This window comes from Equus przewalskii, chromosome 4 (genome assembly GCF_037783145.1).
Source record: "Equus przewalskii isolate Varuska chromosome 4, EquPr2, whole genome shotgun sequence".
NCBI classification, from domain to species: Eukaryota; Metazoa; Chordata; class Mammalia; order Perissodactyla; family Equidae; genus Equus; species Equus przewalskii.
In genome coordinates this window covers 236,415-260,110 of record NC_091834.1, presented here as the reverse complement: position 1 = coordinate 260,110, position 23,696 = coordinate 236,415, and the positions used below count along the sequence as shown (strand labels likewise).

The 23,696-nt window shown below is 40.1% G+C and overlaps 1 pseudogene; it reads left to right on the top strand.

The window, feature by feature from the left end:
- Positions 1-12,430: 12,430 nt before the first annotated feature.
- Positions 12,431-20,925, top strand: LOC103557618 (voltage-dependent anion-selective channel protein 3 pseudogene; annotated as a pseudogene).
- The last annotated feature ends 2,771 nt before the right edge of the window (positions 20,926-23,696 follow it).

Sequence of the window (23,696 nt, the reverse complement as noted above, 5' to 3'; positions counted from 1 at the left end):
TCTGTCCTTAGCTGGCTGTCCGGTGGCCTCTAAACATGAAGGAGAGGGACACTGCTGTCCTGGACACCCACAGCTACGTCTAAAACAGAGAGAGTTCCCAGTGCCAGAGGCAGAAATTTACAAATTGCAAAATCTGGGTTTGATTACAAATTCTTCCCTTCAATCAAGTTGTTTATTCAGCATAAAATTTGCAAAATTTATACTTTCAAGGTCTTCTACAGCATATTTATATCCTTCTGATAAACATTTTATAATTTTTAAATGAGAAAAAATCCTCACCATGTCAACTTTAATTTAATTTTTTTCAGTTTAAACTTTAGAATCTTTATTTTTGTATGTATATATGTATATCACATATGGGTATATATAATTTGTTATTTCAAGAAAGAGTTCAGAAATAATTCCATTTTGTAAACATTTTCTTTTGGCAGGTCTCAGAACAAATTATTATTATTTTTTTATTACAGTAACAGTGGTTTATAACATTATATAAATTTTGTGTGTACATCACCATATTTCAGTTTCTGTGTAAATTACATCTTGTTAACCAGCAAAACCCTAAGCTGCCAATGCAGAGCACACGAACCTAACCACTCAGCCATGGGCGGCCTCTAGTCTTAATTTTCTGAGGAAACTCCATCCTGTTCTCCATAGTGGCTGCACCAGTTTGCACTCTCACCAGAAGTGTATGAGACTTCCCTTCTCCCCACATCCTCTCCAACACATCGTTTCCTGTCTTGTTAATTATAGCCATTCTGAGGGGAGTGTAGTTTTGACTTGCATTTCCCTCATAGCTAATGATGTTGAATATCTTTTCCTGTCCCTGTTAGCCATCCGTATATCTTCTTTAGAGAAATCTCTGTTCAGGTCTTTTGCCCATTTTTTAATTGGGTTGTTGGTTTTTTTGTTGTTGTTGAGACATATGAGTTCTTTGCATATTTTGGGTCTTAACCCCTTATCTGATATATGGTTTGCAAATATCTTCTCCAGATGGTTGGGTTGTACTTCGGTTTGTTGATGGTTTCCTTTGCTGTGGAGAAGCTTTTTATTTTGATGCAGTCCCATTTGTTCTTTTGTTTCCTTTGCCAGGTCAGACATGGTACTTGAAAAAATGCTGCTAAGACCAGTGTCAATGAGCGTACTGCCTATGTTTTCTTCTAGAAACTTCATGGTTTCAGGTTTTACATTCAAGTCTTTAATCTATTTTGAGCTGATTTTTGTGCATGGTGTAAGATAATTGTCTACTTTTATTCTTTTGCATGTGGCTGTCCAGTTTTCCCAAGATCATTTATTGAAGAGACTCTCTTTTCTCTGTTGAATGCTCTTGGCTCCCTTGTTGAAAATTAGCTGTCCATAGACATGTGGGTTTATTTCTTGGCTCTCTATTCTGTTCCATTGACCTGTGTGTCTATTTTTATGACAGTACCAAGCTGTTTTGGTTACTATGACTTTGTAGTATATTTTGAAATCAGGGCGTGTGATACCTCCAGCTTTGTTCTTTTTTCTCAGGATTCCTTTGGCTATCTGGGGTCTTTTGTTATTCCATATAAATTTTAGGATTCTTTGTTCTATTTCTTTGAAAACTGTTGTTGGAAATTTGATAGGGATTCTATTGAATCTATAGATTGTTTTAGGAAGTATGGACATTTCAATTATATCAATTCCTCCAATCCAAGAGCACAGGGTATCTGTCCATTTCTTTGTGTCTTCTTCAATTTCCTTCAACAATGTTTTATAGTTTTCGGTGTACAGAACTTTCACCTCTTTGGTTAAATTTATTCCTAGGTATTTTATTCTTTTTGCTGCAATTGTAAATGGGATTGTATCCTTAATTTCTCTTTCTGTTACTTCATTGTTAGCATATAGAAACACAACTGATTTCTGTGTGTTGATTTTGTATCCTGCAACTTGACTGTATTTATTTATTTATTTTTTAAAGATTGGCACCTGAGCTAACAACTGTTGCCAATCTATTCTTTTCTTTCTCCTTTTTCTCTCCATATCCCCCCAGAACATAGTTGTATATTTTAGTTGTGGGTCCTTCTAGTTGTGGCACATGGGACACCGCTTCAACGTGGCCTGATGAGTGGTGCCGTGTCCGTGCCCAGGATCAGAACCAGTGAAACCCTGAGTTACGTGAACTTAACCACTTAGCCATAGAGCCTCCAGGCACCTTGCCTATCCAGCACAAGTTGCCCGAGGGCTTGCTCTTGGGTGGGGCCAGTCTCTGAGTCAGGCTGGCTGCCCTGGCTGAGCTGGATTAAATCAGTGCTCTAGTGGTTGTGGCAGAGCCCTGGGCTAACAGGCCAAGGAGGAACTCCAATGGCATCTACCAGCATCTGGGTCAGCCTGCCTGTGCTCAGTCACAACAATGGCCGCTGCCGATGTCTCAGTCCCTGGAAAGATCTCACCTCTCACTGAGATGCGCCTAGAGCCTATCAGGTGAGTTTCTTTCATCAAAGGACTATGCACCCTTCTTTCTGGTGATTTTAGGTTGCTATCTGAGACAGGTGAATTTGTGTGTGGGCCTTTTAAGAGCAGGCTTTCTTCCCTCTTACGTCTGATGGCTTTTCTTGGGGTATTCCCCATCGTACTTAGTAGCCAGCAAAGCCAGATATTATGACACTTGTCTCAGTTGTGCTGAGTCCAATAGCTGCTTATAATGGTAACACTCCCCCACCCAGATCCCCCGCTCCTCCAGGGAAGGCTTCATACCTTAGGATTGCTCCTGGCCAGCCATGAAGCACCATGGCTCGCAAAGGCGGCTTTTTTCTCTCCAGGAAGGAATTTCTTCCTCTTCCACCTCAGTCAGCACTGTCCCTTGTTGTAGGGGTTTTTTTAAACCCAGTTTTCAGTTCCCTCTAAGGAGTAATTGTTCCAAGAGTAGTTGTGAATTTGTTGTGTCTGTGGGAAGAGGTGAGTTCAGAGTCTGTCAACGCCACCATCTTGACTCTCTCTCCCTAATTTTATAATTCATGGACACCAACCTCAATGCTTTCTTGCTCATATTGTAATACATCAATCAGATCATATGAAACAACTTTCTCTTTAAATGCTTGTCTGCGCCTGTCACTGTTATTTATACATTTTAGCCTCACAGCTAACATTGGCTAACATCATATAAATGGTTAACTGTTCTTCCTAGTGCAAAGTGAAAACTGAGAATAAAGGTGAATCCACTTGCTCAAGGATTGAAGCTCAGTAATCAAAACGGGGCACTCTGAATCTCTCCAAAACCCAAAAATACAAGAGTTTGTAAATGTTACCCAAACGGGTTAAAATGTTGCATTTAAATATGCTTCTCTGTAGATTGAGATGTCTCTCTATTTAGATTAGAACCCAGCCAACATATAATCTATTTCATTAATGTTCTACAACAGGAAATATTTGTATTGATCTTTGAACATAATGAAGATTCTAGGGGAAACACATTTTAATCCTTGATCTTGGTGCTTATTCATTCTGGATACTGCTATCTTGATAAATATTAAAAACTTAGCAAATGAGGGTTCTATGAAGTGGGAGTGTTAACTCTCAAAGAGATTATTGGTAATTTTTATTTAGAAACAGATGAAGATTTTAGAAGCTGTTAAAAAGCTAGTTTGGGAAAATCAGCCATTACTTGGTGGCTCTCCTTCCACCCAGTCCCATTAGGATTCTGCTTTGTGTCAGAACCATGGTAAAACGGGCCAAGCAGCAGACATCACATGAACACCACAGCAACGGGGAGCAGATCCCTGAGGAGCTCTCCTCTTAAAATCTTATGAAATTCCTAGATTCTTCAGTCCCTCCTTTGCCACATTTGTTAACCACGTGCACCACCTATTCAAATTTGAACAAGGAAGGTATTCTAAAATATCAAACTCTGTTTCCTATCAATGAGAGGACAGTTTACCACATGAATAGTTAACATCACAATCCCAAGCCAGGGGCTGGAACTCCTGACTCCTTTAAACAGATACATTGTGACGCAGGAGACATCGATGTCTGTGACCCGTGGTAACCAACTCATAGCCGCTAGGTTGTCTCGTTTTCCAAGTTATCCTGTATATGGTATGAAAATGAAGACTGTAATGTGCCTCCCATCCCACCCACGACTCGAAATATATGTAAAGTGAACTTTCTGTACAAAAACAAAAGTTACTGAATGAAAACAGAGTATGACGTAAAATGTTTATTATTATATTATTAAGATTGTAATACAGTTTTATTTCTTTAACTCTCATGAGTAAGTCATCTTAAAATAGTTTGGTTTCGTCTTTTTTCTCATTTTCATACTTATGTACAATCACACAAAAAAATCCGTATGTGGATTTGTGGTATTCCAAGTGTTCCCTTCTTCCTATTCTTAATTTATAATGTGTTTGAAATATTTCCATTGTTTCGTTGCCATGTTGGAACTTTCGTTACCATGTGAGGATATGTTTTGTGAATCTAGAAAGAATTTTTTTACACCAATGAAGTACTGTGGCATCTTATTTACTTTCACGTGTCTCCTATTTCTATCGTTAGCCTGTGTATGAGTGTTTGGGTTCATGATTAGTTCTAGTGGTTGCTAATTTTACCTTTAATACTTGAAGCAACGTGATGTGATTTATAGGGAAGGCTTAAACCAAGGGAAAGCTGATTAAGACAGTTCCGGGGTAGCTTAACTTCCCTGTCTTCCTTTCATCTTCGCTAATACCCGTGTCTTATCAAACACACTCTTGAATGGATTTTTGGACTGAGTTTCTGGGCAAGGATCCATGTCAAATGAAGTGACGCATTCCTCTGTGATGGATTTCTGCGTGCATCACTGAGGAAACACTGGAAGGGCCGGTCCAGCCAATGGATCCTGTTCTTTATGTTCCAGGTAAGGGCCGCCCAGATTCATCCCCATCGGAACTCTTGATTTGGCTTGAACTTGCTTTGAGCCAAATAGTCCCACACACATATAAGAAACACAAACACGACCAAGGGGTTTATTTTCCACAAGAAGCTGTGCACTACCAGCCAAAGAAAACAAACACCAAGAAAAAGAAAACTCTTGTGATGCAGCTAGAACTGACTCTTGAAATTCTATTTCTCCCCCTCCCCTGAGAACAACTGAAGGCAGTGCAGTGGAGAAAGCTCAATCTATGTCTAAAAGGACTTTCTATGGAATCCCTTAACTTCTCTTTCACCACACATTTGGACAATAAGGTAAAACTCCTTATTTCTCTGAAACAAAGAGTTTCGTGCACGAGGTCAATAACCCATCTGTTATTCTCTTCCTCCACATTCTTCCCAAGAGGTTAATAGTCAGAAAAGCTGCAGTAAGATTTTTTTCCCCCTTTGGAATGGTCCCAGGTCTATAACAATATCTGTTATAATCTGTCACTCATTTATTATCAGTTTAATTATATTACGATTTATTAGAAAGGTAACTTCAAACTGAATTAAAATTCCTTACTATTTTACACTAAATTAGAACTTGAGTAGCTGCTTCTGGGCACAGAGTTCAGGACTTTGCAGGTCATTCTGTGCACAGCTCCAGAGAGTGCAGCAGATGTGGACTAGAACGAGAATGCCTCCCAGAAATTACGCGACTAACCCAGCAAACCAGATAACAGAAATGCCGCTTCCATGGAACGGAAAAGACAAAGACAAGAAAAGGAGGAAGGGAGGATGCACGCAGCTTTAAATCCTGTCTACATGTGTCACAGTATCACTTCCTTCACCTCAGAATAAAAAGCCTGTTTCATTCAGACCAATGTATTGTTTTCACTCTGGAACTCCCTTGAACTAACTGCCATTTGAGCCTCACACCAAATTTTGCAAGATAATATACAAATTTATTTTACAAACAAATGAATTGAAAGAACAAGATATATATGCTGTTTTGGATGACAGTATAATTCTGGTAAAATATTTTGATGAGTTAAAGGCAAGTTATTCAGAAACATGTGGATTAAATTTTTTCTTCAAATACACAAGGGTTTAAAGAAATAGAAGTTTGAGCATTTGGCAAAATACTTGACAAATTTTTTGAAAAGTTATCTGGCTTAAAATATGACCGGGTTCGCCCATCCCTTTAGGAGGCCAGCTGTTGATGTGTCATTTAAGCAGAAAAAAATAAAGGTTAGTTCAGCTGTATCTGCAGGCAAGTGTGTCAGATGTAGACATTTACACTGCGGGAGGTCACTTTATGTGTATCTGCACTGACAAAAAAAAGGGAAAGTGGGCAAATTCCAGTAGCAAAAATATAAACTAGTATCGGTGGGGGAGGTATTTCCAGCACACAGCACATTCTTCTCAGAGCATACATACACTTTTGGAATGGCAACAATGAAGAATTTCATCTCCATGGAGAACTCGTTTGTACGCCTTGTGGGGCTGACATATGTGCTGAACCAGCCACCAAGAAATAATTGGCAGCAAGGGCGGGAAAAAGAGAAACATTATTTTAATGGTGAGTGTAGGTCTCGGGGTCCACACACTGCTTCCTCCTTAGGGGAAGTGCAAACAGTGAGGCCTGGTCCTTGAAGAGGGATCTTCAATGACTGGGGTCAAAGCTGGCCCCAGCAAAACCGCCTGACCTGCAGGGCTGGGGTGGGGACAGCAGCACGGGGGCTGGTGGCTTAGGTACGAGTGTCACAGAGCTGCTGGCTGACTGCTCATCAGTCAACCACCGGCACTCCTTATTGTCCTGAATGCTCCTTCTGAAAGTTTACAGTTTAAGTCCTTATGCAGCAGACTTTTACTTTTCCAGATAATGACTCAGCAGGGAGTGAAATACAGGATTGCAGATGCATGGAGCTCCCCACAGCAGACCCTGCCCCAGTGACCATTTTGCCAACACGTGGTCTAGACACGGGGTGTAGATGGAGCCACTGATCCGCTCTGTGCTCTCAGAGCAAGTGGAAATTAGCAATCATCAGTGTTTGCTCAGAGAAGCCCTGGTGTGAAAGCAGTCAAGTGCTGGAGTGTGAAAGGTTAGGGGTCATTAGAAGAAAAGACAGTACCAGCATTGTGCCTTTTATCTAGAGGTTTATGGTCCTCCAAGAACTTGCAGATTCATTCGCGCCTTTGATCCTCAGAGCAGCCTCGGTCCCTGACTGAACTGAACAGCAATAACAGTATCGGCACAAGGTGTTTATATGATTCGCTGTGGTGTTGGCTTGCAGACCCGGTCTCCATTCCAGCTGTACCAGTCACTCCCCATCCTACAGATTGTTTGTTTGCCTAGATCAAGGATTACGGTGCCAATTTCAACTAATGAGAATTAACTGGAGAGAGAGTTCGTTTCAAACTTCAAAGGAAGATCTAAATTTTCTCTTCCTTGTGTATGCCATACATTCTTTACCCTTTGAAAAATAACCATTTTTACCCTGCTCTCTGGCCATATTCCACCTGGCGTCTTGTTGGTCGCTATTTCTGTCTGCAAGAGAGTTTGAGAAACAAGTGTCGAGCCGGATTGGGAATACTGGGTTCAGCCAATCCACGGCGTCTGGCAGAGACCTGATTTTGAATTTCCTTGGCACAGAAAGGAGGGCAACTTTGGTCCCCTCTAGACTAGGGTTGGCCCTCAAGGGCCTCTCAAACCCAGCTAACTTCACGACATGGATGGAAATTTTATTTCTAATGCTGTCGTTTGGTCATCCAAATTAGAGGGATTTGGAAAAATAAAAAATGTAAAAAAAGGAACGCCCATGGCAACCCCATGGTTCTTTCATAAGCCCACACACTTCCAGCTGAATAGGAACAGCCACAGGGGTGGAGGCCGAGGATTGATGAAGGCTGTCACTTCACGGGAATGACAAAAAAACCCATTTCTTCTGAAGCCAGGGCAGAAGTTCACAGCAGAATGAGGCCTCTCAATTCCAGGAACAGCTGGAATCGGGCCACGTTAGTGCTCCTTCTGATCACGCACCTCGAACTCCTCTGAAACGCGCAGAGAAAGAACACGCTGCACGAGGGAGATGAGGTGTAGCTTGGGAAAAGTAGATGGACTTGCATGGACGCAATTCCTCTGCCGCAGTACCAGCAGGGAGTGCTGAAGGACGTAACGAAAGCGTTCTTGTCTTAGCCCGGTGTTAACTGAGTCCTGTCCTCGTTCCTCAGTTTCCTCCATAGTTTGTTTCAACGATGAAAATATATAATCTATATAAACTCACTTTGAAAATTCAAAATACTGCGTGTACGGTATGAACACGTTAGAAGTGCTATATATATGACAGCATCTCCTGCTGTTTCTCAATTACACAGACATAATATTTAATGGCTTCAAGTACTACGAATATTCTTCTTGACGTCTTTCCATACCATAAACACGAGAAATGTACTTCTATTTTCCCTATAAGTTTCAGTAAAACTAATTTCATTTTTAATTAAAAACTGTTTAGAACATTTTCATATTTTTAGTTGGCATTTGTAGAAATGAAAGTTATTCATCAACGGCACAGACCAAGGGAAGAGCCTCCCTATATTCCGAAATAATAAAATAAGAAACGCCAACAGGAACAAGGGTTCCTCCGCTGGCAAAGATTGACGCCGTTTGAGCTGTGACTCAGCGTAGACGTGCTTGCGGGCGGCCGTCTTTTTGTCTGTACCCGCAGCTGAGGACGGGTTCTGTTTTGGAGAGGATGCTCTCTGGTGTGAGAAGAAATGCTCCTTGTCCAAATAAGCAAACCAAGGGAGACAGACGCAGCCTCATCTACCTGCAACAGACTGGCCCTGATCACATCCTCCCTGGAGGCTCTGGGTCTGAAATTTGTGATACGAATATGTGGAAACAGTTCCGACGCCATTCAGGGCAGTGGTGGGGCAGCCTGGCCGTGCCCGGGGCAGAAATGTCACCTCTGCTGCGAGTGACGGCTGTTTCTGGGCCTGGCCATGGCCGTACTCCCTTCCAGCCTCTCCTTGTGCCTGTCCGTTTGCGAAGTCTCTCCACCAATTCTGGGAGCTACTTGATATCTGTACAATGTATTATTTGTTTGTTTGTGGCTGCCAGTTTCTATTCCTTACAACACGCCTCCTGGCTGTTCCATACGCAGATTTCTGAATCCAGTATCTGCTGGAGTCTTAAGGGCACAAGGAAAACAGATTCCGACCTTATTAATGATCACTCTCCACGCACTGTATTTACTATCTCCTCTGTGATTGTTTTAAGTCACTGAGAGGTTCTTGAATAGGCGATTTATGAGAACTGTAACTATCTTCCAAAGGTGAAAAGAAACATAAATTATATATCATTCACTGAATAATCTCAGTACTTTGGCAAAATCAAGTAATATGTTAGCTTCTTATAACTTTTGCTTTAAAATAGTTAAATGTCTACAAATAAATAACACCATGACCTTTAGGAAAGAAATGGGGAATCCTTCAAACTGAAAATAAGTGGACAGAGCCAGCAGGGATATTTGGCCTAGAATTTCTAAATATCTTTTTATGTTACATCGTTTATTAAAAATTCATCATAGTTTGCAGATGCTATGCCTACTTGGAATGATATTTTGTTAAACAAATACAGAGCATTATTGAAAAGATCAGACATTTTCAGTAATTTTTACATTTTGATTAATTTTCCTCCTGACTTTTTTCTAACTAAGAAATGGTTATGCAACAGAATATAATTTAACTGTCGGGAAGCAGCTTAATGGAACAAATAACAGACAAATGCATGAACAAAACAAAAGTTCTGTGGTCAGCAAAGTTCCCGCTTGGCCCTTGACTGCCGTCTGCCTCTGTTAAACCACCTCACAGCCCTTGCTCTGGTTATTTACCTGATAAAAACACAGAAATCCTAATACCCCCAGGTGTTTAAAGATTAAATGAGGTATTAGTCTTGAATGGATGTTGTAATGTAAATTGTTGCACACATACGTTTCTGCTACTGTGAATTTTTAAACCTGGTCTTCACCTAATTATGCATTTCACACGTTTTCTTAAAATTATTTTTAAAATTTCAAATATTTTGAATGTAATAGGAAAATTGCTATTTTTATTCTCATGAAAAGTGGTTACCTATTATTTCATCACCATTTCTTGAATGAAATCATTACTAATTTCTCTCTAGAAGTCATACATTATTAAATTACCAGTATCTTGGCTTTTTCCAGCATCCAGCATTGACATTTTATGTTTACTATAAATGGGACGATGTAATTCACCGATTACTTAGTCTGCTTTGGTGTCAAATTCATCAGTGAGTAAATGCATTTCAGTTAAATCAAGAAAAAAATCTGTCAGTGGGCTATAATGAGAACTAGCACTAAAACTCAGGTGATTCATTTCAAATACCAAATCTGTGCCCGATTCTCCATGTTTACTTGGGAGATTTATTTTTCTGAGTGGGCTATGTTTACTTAATTTTAAAAAGTAAGTGGTTTGATTTAATGGTTCTTCAATTTCCTTTCAATTTGGAAGTTCTGTGAATGTGATATTCATGTAGCGGATTTTTAGCTATCTTAGTCTGGTCTTTGACGGAGGCATATTGGAATTGACGGTACATAAGTATATACGAGAATGTGATTATGTGGAAGTGATCCCACCGGAAAGCAGTGATTTTCAGTGTGGACAAACCCGGGCACTCCCTCTGTGGTGTGATTTATAAGGGGTAGAAGAGTTCCACCTGGCCAGGATAAGCTTCTTCCCTCCATCTTCCCAGTTGTACTGCTGGCTTGAAGCTCTCACAATAAAAGTAATGATAATAAACACATTTTAAGGCACCTTTTACCAAGAATGGGCTTGGTTAAAATGCAGATTTGGAATCCTATATAACAATGAGGACAAGAGTTTGGGGTTCTTGTCTTTAAAACATAGCCTTTCATTAACATTCCTATTCCTGCAAAAATATTAGATATTACATATTATTATTAGACATTAATTATCAACAATTATAATACTCAACATTTTGGGGCTAGAAAATTGTGCACAGAAATGAAAAAGGTGAAGTACTTGTTCTCAGGAAGTGTATGGTCTCAGCTGCATACAGACAAGAATGTGTAGAATATTGCAGAGCCATCTAATAATGGGGTAAATTACTTCTGGATCCAGGACTTGGATTTTTGCGACTGACTAAAAACCTTCAGGACTAAATATGCACTTTGCTTTTGAAAAGAAAAAAAAGAAACTTAATAATGTAATATCGACAATTCTCATTTAGTCTTCATTAAAGCAAAAGAGAAAAATGTTATTTACCTCCTAGACTCTTAGTGACTCAGTGAAACTGGCTGATGCTGGAGGTCTTGGACCTCACAGCTCAGAGTGAAGCCAGGGTTTGAATTCCTGTTATCTGATTCTGGCTTTAGGGGTTGGCTCCGGGAGCTGCCTCAGAGGGGGTGGAAGAGAAAACAACCTCCCTTTGCTCAGAAAATCTCCACCCTCTTCAGTGAGTCAGGATTCCTGGGTGGGTCTTTGGCAGATCAAGCCAGAGCCATCTGTGGAAAAGAAATGGAAAGAACCTGTCCTTTCCAGGTTGTTACATCTCAGCTGAAGTAAGGGGAGGAAGCGGAGCAGAAGCAAGGCTTAGTAAAGGAAAGCTAAGCAGGAGATGCTGCAGTAGCATAACTGTAAGGAGTACTGCTTTAGTCCGTAGCTCATGCATTTGTCAACTACACGGTTTAATTTTTAATGGAAATGTTGCATATGCACAGCTTTAAAAGCCAAAATGCTCCCCAGAGCTTAAAGTAAAAAACTGAAGTCTCCTACAGCCCCCCTTCCTTCCCAACATGGCCCCAACGCCTTAAACACTCTTCCCCAGATCCAAGTGTCTTCCACCTGGCAGCTGTTTCTTCTGTACTCCACTTATGTATATGTAAATACTGTGCTGTAGGAGGCCCGTGGGAAGCACGGGGCAAGTCTCCGTGGCCCAGCTGGGGGACATTTCCATGCAGGTTTGCCAGTGTTCCACATTAGGCTAAACGTCACTCACCTGTGGGCTTGCAGGATCACAAAATGTATGAAGGAATTAACGTCTCAGGAAGAAGTTTCAAATAATGAGGGATGAGAGGGGATTTAGATGCTCCAGCTCCCCATTCTCTGGGGGGTTAATTCTGGGGCAAATTCTACGTGATTCCTCAGATAGTAACCACAGGGAGAGAGTCTCTCCGTTGTTCGCGGTAGTAACCAACTTGGTAACACAGTCTTCATCGTCCAGGAACTCTTTTTCGTCGTTCTTTCCCATGACCTTCCTTCTGTTTTCTGAGATGCCTTCCCAATGAACTGTATACTTCCAGGTCCTTGTCTCCAGCGTGCCTGTCAGAGGGACTCAGACCAGAGCAGCTGTGCTGCAGAGCCTAGAAAGCAGCCTTTAAGTTGGGATTTGGAGCGAGATCACTCACCAGTCAGATGATGAGCTTGGTGAGCGGGCGGTGGGAACACTGCAGGCTTCAGCTTCAGGTTTCCTTCGACTCTCACTCGGATTGGGGTGGAGTGAGATACGGGGAGAGAAGGAGCAGTGATTACACCCATGCTTCTCAAATGTGGTCCCGGACCGGCAGCATTAGCACCACTTGGGAACTTCTTAGGAACACAAACTACTGTGCCCCGTCCCAAGCCTGTGAAGCAAATTTGGGGGCTGGAGTCCAGAAGTCAGCGACTGAAGAAGGCTTCTAGGTGATTCTGACGTATGCTAAGGTTTGAGAAACACAATTCCACAGAATGGCTCTTTGAAATTTGGACATGATGAAGGACTGACTACTAAAAATGAGGTGGAGAGGCTGGCCCCATGGCCAAGTGGTTAAGTTCATGTGCTCAGCTTCAGCGGCCCTGGGTTTCGCCCGTTTGGATCCTGGGCACGGACATGGCACCGCTCATCAAGCCACACTGAGGCAGCGTCCCACATGCCACAACTAGAAGGACCCACAGCTAAAAAAAATATGCAACTATGTACTGGGGGCTTTCGGGAGAAAAAGGAAAAATAATATCTTTAAAAAACAAAAAAAAGGAGGTGGAGATACCAAGACTGATTTGTCAGAGTATTAAGGTAGATGTCAGAAGCCTCAGAAAAGTAGGCACATTAGAAGAGAGTTATTGTATGAGACCAGGAGCTGACTATGCTACCCAGGTGGCCCAGAGGTCATTTTCTTCCCTAAAGCAAATAGAAATGTACTAGTGAGGGAATGCCAGTATCTTTGACAAGCTCAATGTTAGTTATTATCTATCATATAGGATTGATAGTAAGAGATGCTGTCCTGCAAGTGAACTTTTTATTAACATAGAGCTGATGGATTTCCATAATAGGGAAAACCAAGTGATGATACATAACATCAGAGACAAAGTGGATATTTTTACCATAATGGCAAGAAAGGAGTGGCGTCTTAGTGCTTCATTCTGCAAGAATTTATAGCCATGACTAATAGATCATGTTGTTCCGAGTAGTGAGAGAGATGGCTGCCAAATAGAGTATTGTTTGACTTGTGGAACCAGAAAAAAATAAAAAACTTGTGCAACCAGAAAAGGATTGAAAAATAAATAAATCAATAAAAGGCCTATATCCACTGCCACAATGGATAATCATTATCTCTTGCCAAATTTTACATTTGATCCAAGGAACAAACTTAAAACCTATCATTCTCAAAGGAATTTGGGTTCCTTTGAAGAAGAACTTCAAAACTCTAAACATATACAACATTCCCTCATAACCTTCCCCAAAGGAACTGGAGTAAAGGTATCCTGGGAATGTAGCAACTCAGGTCTTTTGAGGGTTGTGGCCCATAGGGTCTGTGCTGACATGCCCTGTGGACTTGACATGCTCCTCAGTTACAGCAGGGTGTTAAAAAGGCCAGGTGAATGGAGTTCTGTTCTGAGTTCATCTCATCGTGGTTTCAAAGGGCTGATGGGCTCGCCCTGTGGTCATTTTCCCAGCCCACAAGCACGTAACTGGGAGGGTTATACTAAGCAGGAAAACACTCACATCACCTCTACAGCTTGTGAAGCAAAAGCCATTAAGATAGTAAAAAAACTCAACTGAAGGCCCTTAAAATTTCCCTCCTCTCCACCCACTCAACATAGCAAACCCGAAGCAAAGCTCAGGAGGAATTATAGAGGTTGGCGCCACCCTCAAGGAATTATGAGAGTGCTTGTCCTCGTCACGTTAATGACCAATTCACCCACCTCACTCTGGAAGGCAGATGGATATGGAAAATGATAATAGATTACCCTAAACTTAATAAAGGTTTGGCTCCAATTGCACTTGCTGTGCCCGAAGTAATATCTTTTCTGGGTTATATCAACACAGCATCTTATACTTGGTTTATTTGATCGAATAAATTAGAAAAAAATGATCAGAAGCAGTTTGCTTTTGTGTGAGAAGGAAAGCAGTATGCATTTTTGTTTTTTTCCAAGAGTTGTGTTAATTCTCCTTCTCTCTGTCATCATATAATCTAGAGAACTTAGTTATTTTTATGTTTTACAGAATATTACACTGATCAACTATGCAACGACAGCAGGCTAATATAACTTGAAGTGCCAAGTACTCTGAGTATGCTGGTAAGATAATGTCTGAGTGTAGGAAATAAACCCTGCAAAGATCCAGGACCTGCCACGTCAGTGAATTTTTTAGGGACCGAATGATCAGGAGCACACCAAGGTAGATATGATGTTTTTGTATCTTGAGTCTCCTACCACTAGGAAAGAGAGACAGTGCTTTGGGGGCATCTTTGTATTTTAGAGAAGCATGTTCTGCAATTACGAATGCTTCTCTGACCTATTTATCGCATGGCTCCGAAGGCTCCAGAATTTTAGTGAAACGCCGAGCAAGAGAGGGTTCTACAATAGGTCCAGGCTGCAGTGTAAACCTCCCGTCCCCTTGACAGATCTGGCTGAGCTAGAGATATCCTTGGTAGATAATAATCTTACGAGGGTCTATGACAGCCTACAGGAAATGGCAGGATGGACCCCTAGTGTTCTGGGGCAAGGACAGGACTTCTGTCCCCGAGAACTACTAAGTATTTGAAATTAGCTGCTTGCAGCCTATTGAGTTCTGTTAGACGCTGAGTGCCTGACCATCTGACATCCAGTGACTGAAAACAGAGCAGTGCATCACGACCTGGATACCCTCCAATCCACCAAGTTCTAAGGGCGAGAATCCATTTCATGATGGAAATAACTCATCTGAGATCAAGCCCAAGCTGCTGGGCAGAGGGAATAAGTCAATTAAGTGAACAGGTGGCCCGGAGCCACAGATCACCTACCTTCATTTCCCCTTTGCCTCTCTCTCAGCTTATAGCAACGATCTTGGAGAACAAGTCTCTTTCATCGACACCAGAGAAGGAAAAATCTCAGGTTTTATTAACGTATGAATCCATCTGATGTATTGGGCAACTGCAGCTCCACTCACGGGGTCCAGAGAAGACAATGCTGTTTGTCGCCAAGGAATAACACTTAAAGGAAATGCTGTCAGTTGGTAATGAACAGCTCATCACTCATAGACTTTATATATAAAAAAAGAACTAACCTGACATAAATGCATACACAGACTCCTAAAGAGTATCCAATGTATTGGCTGGCCCAACAGGGGCCTGGAAAGAACAGGATAGGAAAATCAGAGACAAGGTGGTCTCAGGAACAGGCATAAGGATGGCCCTGTGGAGGTGGGCGCAAAGTCTGTGGATTTAGGTGTCTCGTATCAGAGCACCCTTGAAAGGGCCATCGATAGAGGAGGTACTCAGCCACAGCTGGGAAGTAGGACTCACCTGTTAGATGTCTGTCAGTCTGGGCAGCCCAGCCCTTGAGCAATGACACTGTGTGCAGAGGAAGAGATAGGTGCCCCTCACAGCCCAACAACGTGGGCTCTCTCTCACCAAGGGTGATTCAGCTTACCGCTGCCTGATAGCCAACCTGCCACGTACTTCTTTATCCAAAAATGAAATAGGGACAGTACTTATGGGACAGAAATCACTTTCCAGAAAGAACTGACTGACAAGTGACTCTTGAAATGGTATTTGTACCAAACACAGAAAATTAAAGGCTTCCCATAAACAGGATTGTGCCAGTCTTGGCAATAATGCTGATAGAGATTTTTCTAGAACAACAGTTTATGGATGAGCTCTGCTGGCCTTTGAACATTGGCTCGATGGCCATCAGAGCAGTTCTGATACAGGCAAATCCAAACTGTCGGAGAATGTCACCCTGGGTCGCAAATCTTCAGACTTTTACATGAAGATTCATGTGAATGATGGCACTGAATTTGGAAATTTTTTCTATAAGAAGGTTAATGAGAAAATTGAAGCTTCAGATAAATCTTGTTTGGACAGCTGGTTAGTGACAACACCCAATTTTGCATGACTGCCAAATACAAACTGGATTGTGGAACTTCTGTTCTTGGTAAATTACTAATTACCAGCCTGAATGCACAAGGGTCTACTCAGACCCTTCAACCAAGAGTTGGATCGATCCTGGCAGCTTAAAATGATGAGAACTTCAGTCCAAAGGTCATAAGGTTGAGCTGAGATTTGAAGAGACTGCGGTTTTGAGTAAAGCATCAGATTTGACCCTGGAGGTTAAGAGAAATGAACCCACAATACTTTGGCCTTAAAATTTTCTGTGAAATTTCAAATGTGTGAATTTTTTATTCCATAAAAGAATTGTAACTCTCCTTGTACTGATGTCTAGAGATGGTGAGTCAATTCTGAGAGCTAGTTGAAGGCATACATGACCATTGTCATATTCAGGACACGTTGCAGTTCACTTCCTCAGTGATATTTTAAATGTGCTCCTCAGTGACAGCGTAGTGTCACATTATAAAGGGAATGACCCAATTCTCCAGTCTGTGCATCATGTACTCTGCTTTTCATGACCTTTAAATATATTGGTCTTTGTGCTACAGTTGAATCTTTGTTTTTGCCTCAGAGTAAAACAAATATATCACATTTGGATCATAATTGCCCATAAAAATATAGTTCAGACATGTATTCTTCTAACTAAGATGTATTAATAGGTACCAAAATGACTAGCCTAAAACAACTAAATATCAGAAGAAAATATATGAAAAAAATGATATTGATCAGACCATATGCGTGAGGAAGCTTGGCAGAGGCTGAGGAAAGAGCTGGTTGGAGATTAGAGGCAGCGTCTCTGAGGATTCACAGGGCCGAGAACATTCCTGCTTACACCAGCTGGGGCACAAAAACCTTGTAGTTCATGGGGTACCCAGTGGAGAATCCAGAAGAGCTTTGCCTCAGGAGTGGAGAGAATTAGCCGTATGCTAAACACCTCTACATTCTTGATGAAAAAACAAGACCCTTAAAGATCACACTGTTTCAATGTAATATACTCGTTTACAGAACAATCCTTGAGAATATTTATAGGGATACAAAAAAGTTAACACTTAAAAAGGTAAAGTTCACAATGTCTGGCATCCCATAAAAATTATCAGGCATTTAAAAAAGCAAGAAAATACAACCTGTAATGAGGAGAAAAGTTAATTATTTATAACCGATCTATAAATGAAACAGATTAAAGAACAAATATATGAAGACAGAATGACAGTCGTAAATGTATTCCACACATTTCTAGAAGCTAGAGGAGATGTTGACCCTGTTAAATAGATAAGGAAGGTATTTAGAAGACCTTAGTGAAATTTCTAGAGGTTAAATTACAATGTATGAGATTTAAAAGTATACTGGATCCGATCAACAGCATCTTGGCATATATTAGACATACATATATATTAGACATACAGAGGAAGGATTAGTGAACTTGAAGTCATAGCAGTAAAACTATCCAACATGAAACACAGGAGAAAAGTGAATTAGAAAAAACAACAGCAGTATATTGGAGAACTGGGAACAATTTCAAGGCCTCTGACATACATGTAATTAGCATCCCCGAAGGAGAGGAGAGAGGGGAAAATAGAAAACAAAGTAGAAATATTTGCAGAAACTTCTCTAATTTGTATAAACTCACAGATCCAAGATGCTCAATTAATCCCAGCTTCAAAAAACATGAAGATCTACACCAAAGCCCAGAATAACAGAATTACTTAAAATCAGGAATAAAGAGAAAAAGCAGCAAGAGAAAAAAAGACACATTAAATGCCAAAGAAGAAAGATAAGATTACAGCAGGCATCCTGTTGAAACCATGCAACCTGAAGACTGTGCAAAACCACCTCCAAAGTATGAAAGGAAAAAGGAAAATACTGTCGATTTAGAATTCCAGACCCTTTTCAAAAATGAAGCCAAATTAAAAAAATGGGTGTCAAAACGGTAAGAGAATTCGTCGCCAGAACACCTAAAGTAAAATCAACATTAAAGAAAGTTTTTTGGGCACAAGGGAAATGATAGTAGATGGAAATCTGGGTCCACACAAAGGAATGAAGAGCTCTTGTAACTACCTGGGTAGATATAATCAACTTTTTTCTTAACATTTAAACATTTTTAAGAGAAAATAGACTGTTTAAATAAAAACAATGACAATGCACTGTGGGGTTTTAACATACGACAAAGGAAAATGTATGGGAACAACAGTGCAAAGGTTAGGGTGGAAGAAATGGAGTTCACTTCCATAAGCTTCTCACACTGTTTGGAAGTGGTGCCGTGTCACTGAATGGAGGTTGTAATAATTTAAAGTTGTATACAATAGAACATAAAGCAATCACAAAAATATCAAAACCTCTGTGTTAATAAACAACAGAAGTAAATGGAATCAATTAAAAATATTCATTAATCCAAAATAAAGCAGAAAAAAATAGGGAATAGAGAGCAAAGAACAATATGGAACAGGTAGAAAAGAAATAGTAAGATGGTAGATTCAAACCATACTGTATCAATAGGTGCTTTTCATATGTAGCCCAGATACTATTCAAAGGCAGATATTGTAGTCCAGATTGAAAAAATCAGACTTAACTATATGCTGCTTACAATAAACCCACTTCAAATGACACCAACAAGATCAAAGTAAAAGGATGGAGACAGATTTATCAGGTTAACATCATTAAAGAAAATGTAATAGTATCAGACAAAGTGGGTTTACAGCAAAAAATAATACCATAGATAAAAGGTTCCTTTTTAATGATAAAAGTTCAATTTTTAAAGAAAACATAATTCTAAATGTTTATGTGCCTAATAACAATGCTGCAAAATATACTAAGAAAAAAACACAAAAACCACAAGGAGTAATGGACAAATACGTAGTTATAATTGGAGATAGCAACAACATAGTCTGAATAGTTGATAGAACAAGTAAAAAGTAATCAACAAGGATATAGAGACTTGAAAAACACTTAATAACCAACCTGAATTAATCATCAGTTAGAGAACCTCTATTTCAAACCGAATGCACAAAGAACATTCACCAAGATACACCATATTTTGGACCATAAAACAAGTCTAAATTAAAGTAATTTAAGTAATAAAATATGTTATGGGATCACAGTGGATTAGCTTACAAATCAATAACAAAGATATCTGGAAAACCACCCAAAATTTGAAAGCTAAAAAGCATACTAGTTACACTTATGGACCAAAGTGGAATTCAAAAGGGATATTACAAAGTGTTTAGAACTAAATGAAATTTAAAACACAAAATATCAAAAGTTGTGGGATTTGGCTGAAGTAATATTTGGAGGAAATTTTATAGCACCAAGGCCTACATAGGAGAAAATGAAGGTCTTGGAACAATGATTTCAGCTTCTGCCTTAAGAGGCCAGAGAGAAAATTGACAATTAAACACAAAGTGAGAGGAAGGAAATACAGAGGGGAAAGCAAAGAATTAGAAAACAGAAAATAGTAGAAAAATTAATGAAAACAAAAGCTGTTTCTTTGAGAAGATAAGTAATATTGATAAGACTTTAGTCACGTGGCTAGACTAATAAAGGAAAAAATTGGGAGATTATACAAACTTCCAACATCAGGAATGAAATGGCAACATCACTACAGATTTTAGAGATATTAAAAGAATAATAAGCGAATATTAGGAATAACGTTTTGCCAATAAATTTGACAACTTAGATGAAATTGAAAATTGCTGGAAAGATACAAATTAAGAAAGCTCTCTGGGGAAGAAACTGGCAGCCTGAATAGCCCTAAGTCTACTTAAGAACTGAATTTGAAGTTGAGACCCATCCTCCAAGGAAAACTGCAGGCTCAGAGGGCTTCACGGAGGAATTGCACCTTTGAGGAAGAATTGCTATCAGCTCTACAGAGACTCTGCCCAAAAGTCAAAGAGGAAGGACTGCTTCCTAACTTGTGCCAACCCAAATCAGACAAATATGTTAGATAAAAACAACAGATCAATACCCCTCCTTAATATAGACACAAAAACTCTTAACAGTTTTATCAAATCTGATAAAATTCCAGAAATGGAAAAAAGGAGCCCAACGACATCGTTTGTTGGATCCAGTCCTTTCAACGGCCAGCTCTAACTCTGGAATTTTCGATTATGTGAATCGATAGATTGCTTATTTGCTTGAACTAGTTTTAGTTGGGCTTATTTCACTTACAACTAAAAATACCCTCATTATATGTATAGAAACAGATTTATATAAACACACAGAAACATATAATCTTCTGATAATTAAAACAGTTATGACGTTATTTTATTAGGAAAATGATATTTCACAAATAGAAAAATAGGAGAATAAATTAAATGAAATAAAAGAAGCTTATGAAAAAAGATTATAATGGAGCCGAAAAATTCCTGTTGCCTAGTGACGTCAGAGATGTCTTAACGTCACAGCAAGAGAAGAAGAAACTGCAGAAGAAAAGGAAGAAGAACCTCCCAGAAAATTCATAGTGAAGGGTTTAGCAAAAGCTCTTGCAAACTTCAACAAACTCCTTAAAAAGTTTGAAAACGTGGACTCTAACACTGAAAGGTTTTCATTAATAGAGACGAATGTTCAAGGTGCATTATCTGCTTACAAGCAAATCTATGATGAAGAAAAGAAACAACCCAAGCAAACCGCCATAGACGCATTTCTGAAAAGAGTGATATGTCCTCAAGCAGAGCCTCAGGCAGGTCCTTGAGGAGGGGTTCCAGAAGAGGCATTGTTATCAAGGGAGATGACGGTTCCATGTGTGTTATTGCCCCTGAAGAACTTCCAGTGGACAAGGTGTGGAGAGGAAAGACAGTGATGCAGATAATCCGGACCCTGTGTAGACACAGGCTAAAGTGTGTGTTTGTGTCTCTGTCTTTTACAAAAAAAGTTTAAAATGTAAAAAAAGTAAAGAATTTAAAAGTAGGAAAAATCTTATAGAATAAGGATATGAAGAAAGAAAATATTTTTGTACAGCTGCACGGTGTGTTTGTATGTTAAGCTAAGTGTTATTACAAAAGCATCAAAAGTTAGAAAACATTAAAAAGTTTACAAGGTGAAAAAATTACAGCAAACTAAGATTAATTTGTTATGAAAAAAAGAGTTTTTTTTAATGAATTTAGTGTAGCCTAAGTGTGCAGTGTTTATAAAGAGTACAGCAGTGGACAGTGATGTCCTAGCCTTCACACTCACTCTCCACTCACTCAGTGACTCACCGAGAGCAACTTCCAGTCCTGCAGGCTCCTTTTATGATAAGTGCCCTAGAAAGATGCGCCATTTCTAATCTTTTATACCATATTTTTACTGTGCCTTTTCTATGTTTACATACACTTAGGTACACAAATACCTACCTTGTCTTATAGTTGCCTAGAGTATTCGGTACAGTGACATGCTGTCCAGGTTTGTAGCCCAGGAGCAATAGGCAGGACCATAGAGCCTAGGGGTGCAGTAGGCCGGACCATCCAGGTTTGTGTAAGTACACGCCATGATGTTCGCACAACCACAAAATCGCCTAAAGATGCATTTCTCAGAAAGTGTCCCCATCATTAAGTGACGCATGGCTGTGGTCTACAGCACAATAAAGAGCACAAAGGGAGATGACACAACAGCAAATGGGAGTTGTGTGTCTGGGGAAAGCAGTCTAGAAACCTGGTGCAATCTGGGCTGAGAGGACACGCTTTTCTTGGCTGCAAGAATGGCTCAGGGAGAGTCAGTTTCACTCAAGTCTGAGAGGATCTCAAAATTAAATTACCGAGACTAGGAATGATTGGAAAAAGTGTGAGCTGAGCCTAACTTTTGCTAGCTTGTACTTTGTTTTAAGTTGTTTAGCTGGAGTTAAAACAGTAACTGGAGAGTCTACTTTGATTGATTTATGTTGCTATTCTAATATTGAATTCCATTTGTGTAGGAAAAGCCCAAACGAGGCGGGAAGGTTTGAAACCTGAAAGGAAAGCTAAGCACCGCCATGAATTTGTTGGCTGCAGAGCAACACCCACACCAAGGCGTCTGTGAAGTGACAGCCTGTGGCGGGCTGGCCTTACACACTCCAGCCTGTTGGTCACCAGCACCAACCAAAGTACCTTAGTAACCAAGGATTGTAGGATGTGGTCACCGCATTCTGGGCGACAGGACTATAGGAAGATGTGGAATCTAGTTTTTTTATTTTACAACCACATTACTTTGACACATCGCATGTAAACGTGATCTTGATAAAGACTTTCAGGAAAGAAAAAGGTACAGGCAACTTTTTTAACTTGGCGTTCATTTACCTTATGAAAAATTCATGAAGTGATAATATACAAGCAAACCCTGAGGCAGATTAATTTAAATTGATTAGTTCTAGATATACTCAGTTCTAAAATTTTCTCACATGAAATATTTCTCTTATACTTTGATATTCTCTTAAACATCAAGCTAAAGTATCTTAAGTTGTGTAAATCAGGTTTGTGTGAAGTGTGATTGAGGCCATATATTTTTATCCAGAGGGCTGTTTTTGGCACTCAGTCTCCTGTAAGGCATCTTATTTTATTATACACCAGGTAAAGCGTACACGATGAAAAAATTTCAATTATGTCTATTTCTCCCTACTGAGTTTTATACTCAGATTTGATTTATTTGCACAGATATTGAATAGAAACCAATTAAAGGAAATATTTAAATATTTTTTTCACATCAGATTTTCATATCATGCCTCCTCCTGGTTGACAATAGCCTCCAGATGGGAACGTACGAGTGTAATCTGTAAATCGGCTATCATCACTACCCTTAAAGGTCTAAATCACACTGCACACATTTCTTTCCCCACGTCTCTGAAAATCCCGGGAGGACTTTTCATGGTCCCTTCTGGCTCTGATTTCCCACCTCTTTAGAACTAGCTTTTCCCTGTATGCAGTTTGTATTTGGCCTCAGATGGACCCAGATGTGGAGCTCGACCATTTTCTTGACATTCACATAGATAACCTCTCTCACCTAAAGCCATGCTTGTGCATAAACTCATGCGTGACTCAGCGGAGGGAGGAGGGGGGCGTTACACCCAGAAACACAAATCATGTCTGTAATGAGAGGAGCACCCTGTCCCACAGCAAAGGGAACGTTTCTTCCCTGTTCTTTCTGATGACCTAGAACCTCTTACCACTTTCTGTCTCCCCTCTGTCTCCCACACCTCTCTCTCTTCTCCCCATTCTCCAGCCCTTCCAAGCCAGCCAAGCGGAAATGTGCGTATTCATGCCTGAAACTAAAACGGGTGGCTTGATTTGGGAGCTCTAAGTTCAGGAGTTTTGTAAAGTCATTGGACTGGCATAAAAATGAATAGATAGAGAATAGACTGCGATGGAGAGAAATGGAGCATTCCAAATGGAAAATAGAGTGAGTCAGGAAAAGAGATGGAAAAGGTGAACACCGATGAGGGAGGAAGCCTAGAAGAGTGTAGAGTCATAGAAATCAGTTCATAAAGTCATTCAAAAAAGAGGAAGTTATCAACGG